Source organism: Dipodomys ordii, unplaced genomic scaffold (genome assembly GCF_000151885.1).
Source record: "Dipodomys ordii isolate 6190 unplaced genomic scaffold, Dord_2.0 Scaffold3, whole genome shotgun sequence".
NCBI lineage: Eukaryota > Metazoa > Chordata > Mammalia > Rodentia > Heteromyidae > Dipodomys > Dipodomys ordii.
In genome coordinates, this window is record NW_012267219.1 from 5,825,317 (window position 1) to 5,831,453 (window position 6,137).

Consider the following 6,137-nt stretch of genomic DNA (forward strand, 5'->3'; position numbering starts at 1 on the left):
TGCAGGCCGCCGGCCGCGATCACCGCCCGCCTTCCATCCCCGCGGCCGCAGCGCCGAGCGCCGGCCCCAGACTTGTCCTCTCGCCTGCCCGTCGGCTCTGCCTGGCACAGCCGCGCGCGCCCGCACTCCCTCTTCCTCCTCCCTCCGCCCTCCCTCCTCTCTCCCGCCCGCCCTCTGCTCCTGGGGAGGGGGGGAGTGCGGGATGGGGGGGGGGGGAAGGCAATTGGACAGACTGATTCACCTTCAGGAAGGCAGGCTCGGCCACGCACTTCTGGGGGGTCCCGGGTCCTCGCAGATCGCGGGGCTCCGGAAGACTATATCCTTGTGAGAGTCCAGCCCGGGCTCTCCCCGCCCCACACCCTCCTCCTCCCCTTCCGACCCCAGTCACCCCCTCCCCACGCCGCCCCGGGACCAACCTCCACCCGGGGGTCGCTATCCCCGCGGGGTCCCCTGCGGGTCGCCCCGCTCCGAGGTCCCGCCGCGTCCGCCAACGCCCAGACTTCGCGCCGCCCCGCCGTTCCACTCCCCCCGCCACTTAGCAACCCCAACTCGCGGCCAGCCGCGTTCCCTCCAACCCGCCGCCCCGCTAACGCCAGGCGGGCTCGGAAGGAAGGGAGACCCAGACACCCCCCCCGGGACCCCCTTCCCACCCGCTCTCCCTTCCGCCGCCCCCCCACCCCGTCCCCTGCGCGCTGTCACCAGCGCGAACACGGGCGGGCAAGGTGTCGCCGGTGTGCCCCCCCACACACACACCTTTCACTAAAGGCGGGAGGAGGTGGAGAAAAGCCGGGAGGTGGAGAAAAGCCGGGAGATGGAGGGGCGGGGAGGGGGGGGCGAAGAAACGAATCCAGATCGTCAGAGGAAAAAAGAAGGGAGCGAAAGGCCACCAAAGCCAGCCTGGTCTCCCAGCGCCCCCCCCCGCCCCCCGCGCGCGCGGGCTTGGTTGCACTTTGTCCAAATTCACTCGTGGCAATCTTTTAGAAAGTCACCCTAAAAGGGCCGGGCCCTGGGCTCCACCCTCCCACCCTGCACCCCTGCTCCACGCAGCCTGCCTGGTCACGACACCGTGCACAGGCGCGGCTCTGACACCCCAAGTTGACTTAAGCAGTGGGGGAAAATAATAGGTGGTGGCGGGACCAGCCGGCGTGGCCTCCCTCCCTCCGCCCGCCTTCCAGCAGCCAGTTCTCCCGCAGCCGCAGCTGCCAGTGCCAGCCGAGAGGGTCCGGCGGACCGGAGTAGGGGAGATGGAGATCCGCATAACTGTTGGGCTATGTCTCCCTCTAGAGGCAAAACCGGATTACGACGCTTTGCTGATTGTAACTAAGAATCCCAATTTCTCCAGATCAAAAGGGAAGGAGAAGGCGGGAAGGGGAGGGAAGGAAGGAAGGAAGGAAGGAAGGAAGGAAGGAAGGAAGGAAGGAAGGAAGGAAGGAAGGAGATCTGGTTTTAGACAAATTCCAACCTCTGAAGGATTTAAGAGGGTTTTCTCTCAGTAAGCATATGCAAAGGAACTTAGTGATGTTTACAGAAAGTAAATAGCTCTCTTGGAAGGCGATATCTTTATGTGTTTGAACAATTGGGGTGTCAGCTTAAGCAGTGGGTATATGAGCTCCGTGAAGGTTGTAATTAGGCTCAGTTTACCTCAATCGTGTTCGGTAGTGAGTAAAACTTTAGCCCAGTGATTAGAATATTATGCCAAATGAGTATATAAGAATAAACTAAGGGAGAGGTCGCACGGAGGGGAGTAAACAAAGGAAGACAGGAAGTGCTGGGAGAATGCAGTCACATTCGATGTATATATATTGTGTGAATCTAGGAAAACAGGTGAGGAGTTGGGTTGGGAGGGATGATGAAAGGGGTGATACTGATCAAGATGCCTTGTACTTAGAAGCTGATTTGTGCAAATGGTAACCCCTTTGTAACTACCTAAAGATAACCTGAGTCTAATTTAAATAATAGTAATAATAGATTAAAAAAAGACAAGATTATCTGGAACAAAATAAGAATGCTGACACATGACATATGATAAGACCCTTACCACACAGGATAACTGGCTCAAGGATCTGGGTCTGGGACAAATATTCATAACCCCTTGCTACACTAACCCAGTAACTGTCAAAGACAAGTAATTCCTACCAGCTGTAAAGTTTTGTGCTTTTATATCTCTGAATCGTGAAACCATTGCTAAAGTAGATATCATATGCTTCTCTGCCAGCTATAAAAGTAATTTAGTTACCATATGTACAAAGAATCATGATATAAATATATATATATATCACTTAGTGATATTATAGAAACATGTTTTGTAAGTCAACCGTATTTTCTATCTAAATGATGTCAAATAACTAGATTAGGTTGGTTGAATGTTTTCTTAGATGTTCTACTGATTTTATACAAAGGTTTTGTTACTTCAGCTAAGTTCTAGGCTAGGTCCAATGTTACTTTAATACTTACATTTTTATGAATAATTTGAATGGAGAGCTTTGCTTCAAAATGTTTCTGTGTCTTTAAAATTATAGAATATATCAAAAAGGTTGGAGGAGGGTGGATTGACTCAAGTGGTAGGGATTTTTGCCTACCAAACACCAGGCCTCCAGTTCAAATTCCAGCACCACACAAAAATTTAAAAATTATGACTAACTACATTTCTATTCCTTCAATCCTCAGAGCCATTCTATTTTAACTTGATAATCAAACTTCGCATAGTCTTAATTTATTTGTTAATTTTTTATTGTTATTATGAATGTGATGTACAGTCAGGTAAAGAGTACATTCTTTTTGAACAAGATCACCCCTCCCCTCACTTTCTCCCAGTTCTTCCTTCCCATCCCCATCCACGAGTTGTATAGTTAATTTTCAATAGATCTAATGAGTATCACTGCTGCATTTGTTTACCCTTTATACATCCATTGAAGTTTAGTGTAAAAAATAGCCAGGCACCAGTGGCTCACACTTGTAATCCTAGCTAATCAGGAGGCTAAGATCTGAGTGAGGATCATGGTTCAAAGCCAACTCTGGCAAGAAAGTCCACAAGACCCTTATCTCCAATAAAGTACTCAGAAAAAGCTGGACGTAGCTTTATGGTTCAAGTGGTAGAGTACTAGCCTTGAGCAAAGCTTAGTGACAGCATCCAGGCCCTGAGTTCAAGCTTCAGGGTGGTAAAGAAAGAAATAAAGAAAGGAAGGAAGGAAGGGAAGGAAGGAAGGAGGGAGGGAGAGAGAGAGAGGGAGAAAAGAAGGAGTAATTAAAGGCATTTCAAACAAGCAACAAAAACTAAATCGGTTTACTCTTTTAACAGTGATACTTTCAATTAATAATACTCTAACTGATTTAGGGTGATCTAGCACATAAGTCATTTGTTTCTGTAGCACCCTCAAATGGCCTATTTCAATAGATTCATGTCTGAGCGATTAAAGATCTTTACTTCATTCTACTTGCATAGTAACATATTTCCACAGAAAACAAAGTTCACATTTAAAACACCTGGCATTTTTTCATTGCAAATGTTGCAGTAATTTCATGTCTATTGTCTTATGGAACTAAAAATGGCAGTGAAAACCCAAACTCTACTAGAAGGAAAAGTCATTTACAACATCACCTTAGAACATCTGGCTTCTTTTTCCTATAAAAAAACACAGGTTGCCGTGAGCTGGTGGCTCACACCTGTAATCCTACCTACCCAAAAAGCTGAGATCTTGTGGACTGTGATTCAAAGCCAGGGCAGATATAGTCCATGAGACTCTCATTTCCAATAAACTACTCAGAAAAAAACAGAAGTGGCACCGTGGCTCAAGTGGGAGAGCACTCGCCTTGAGAAGAAGAGCTCAGGGACAGTGCTCAGGCCCAGAGTTAAACCCAGATGACCAACAACAACAACAAAAAAGGTATTATTCTTCTAGTTATTAATTCCTTAGGTTGTTCATGGTTACTAAAACTTTATTCCTAACTGATGTATTAAATTGAAACTCCTTTGCACCACTAAAAAATAATTTTTTAATTTAATTAAAAAACTTTATTCCCAAGGGAGAGTGACAGAGGAAGAGACACCATAAATGTGTGGAAATGTAACAATAAAATCTCCCCCTATATAATTAATGCATGCAAATTTTTTAAAAAAGCAACTTTGTTTCCAGGATTCAATGGAGGAGGATTTGTCCTTTATCCTTATTGTCCGAATTAAATCCACCATACTTTTACAAACTCGTGGAAAAGTTAGTAAGAAGAATAAATGCGTAATTACAAACACAATAGAAGAGTCTCACAGACTTTTCTGCCTGGGCTGGCTTTGAACCGTGATCCTCAGATCTCCACCTCCTGAGTAGCTAGGGTTACAGGCGTGAACCACCGGCACCTGGCTAGATTTTTTTCCTTTTCAAGTAGATGCTTAAATTTCTCTTTACAAAATTTGGAAAATAGTATCTGCATTTAAATGTTCTTTCTCACCTATTATGGTTAAAATTTTTCCTAAAGTCATTAAATATTATTTAAAACTAAACATACACACACACACACATTTTTGTATCCAAGGCTTTGCCATGTTAAAGTTCTGTAATCCCCATGCCTTTGTTTCTTTCTGTGAATCTCCACAAAAAAATATTTCTAATAATTTTTACATCAAATTTCTCTTGTCAGAGCTTCCTAGACTTTAAAACAAAATCTTTTTCATTCCCTCCAAAAGGAATGAAATGACAAATTATCCCCTGAGTTTAATGGACACCTTCAGTTGACATTTTTAGCATTTATTTATTTAAACTGCCTACCATCTCTAATATAAGCAGTAAAACATGATTTCTTTACATTTCCTTAAACTTAAGATTGTGACTCCATCATAGCTCTCTATATATTTTGAACCTGCTAAAACATCACCATAATGCCCTATGAGCTTTTTTTTCTCCTTAAAACTACATTTTAAGCCACACACTAATGGCTTACACTTGTAATCCTAGCTACTCAGGAGGATGAGATCTGAGGATCGAGATCAGGCAGGAAGCCCATGAGATTCTTGCCTCTAATTAATTACCAGAAAATCAGAAGTAGCATTGTAACTCAAAGTGGTAGAGAACTAGCACTGAACAAAAGAGCTCAGGCCCTGAGTTCAAGCTCCACAACCGAAAGGGAAAAAAAACTGCTTTATTTAAGTACAATTGGCAGGCAATTACCTGAATATCTTTGAAGTCTACAATCTGATGAGTGCTGAAATCTGGGCTTTTCATGAAACTATCAACACAATTCAAAAACATTTCTGTTCCTCACACTATGTTACCAGCTTCTTTCCTCATTCCAACATCGCCTGGTCTAGTTCTATCCCTATAAATTAGTTGGCATTTTCTAGAATTTGTACAAATTGAACTATGTATCATATGCTTTCTTTCCACCATGATAATTGCACTGAGATTTACTCACCGTGCTGTTTCTATTGATAGGTCATTCCTTTTTAAATCTCTAAGAAGTATTCCCCATACCTGTGTATATACCACAAGTGATTTACTTCTTGGGTTATTTTTTTCTTATTTAGAGAGATACATATAAAACCAAAATGAACATTTACTTTTTAAAAACTCTTTCAGTAGACATATGTTTATATTGCTCTTAAGTAAATATCTAGGAATGGAATGACTGGATCAAATGGTAGTGTATAATTAAAGAATTAAAATGTTTTTCAGAGAGTTTATACTACCTTCCCTTCCCACAAGTTTGGGAAGGGAGCTTGGGGGAAGGGCATCTCAAGCTTTCTGATAGGAGCTTTAAGAGTTATCTCACTTCCTTCCCTCAAATCCTAACAACATTCCATAAAGTAGATTATATAAAGCTTCCCAGATTCAAGGGGTGCAGCTTCCATATCTTCACAAGAAAAATATCAAACACCTGGCACAGGTAATGGAAGAAAGCATCACCCATGCCTGTTATCTAGAACAATAGCTATCCAGAGGCTAATATTTTGCACCATAGATTAGATTGGGTGTCTCAGGTGCTGATGTGGAGAATACAGAATATTCTCATGGCAGTCAACAGGACACCACAGGACACCTATCCTGGGAAAGAGCAAAGCATTTGTCCAGAATATTAACTCTGTGGATTTGCCCCTATTATCAGCTTAAGTAACAGTTGCAACACAGTTTTCACCATACAATGAAACA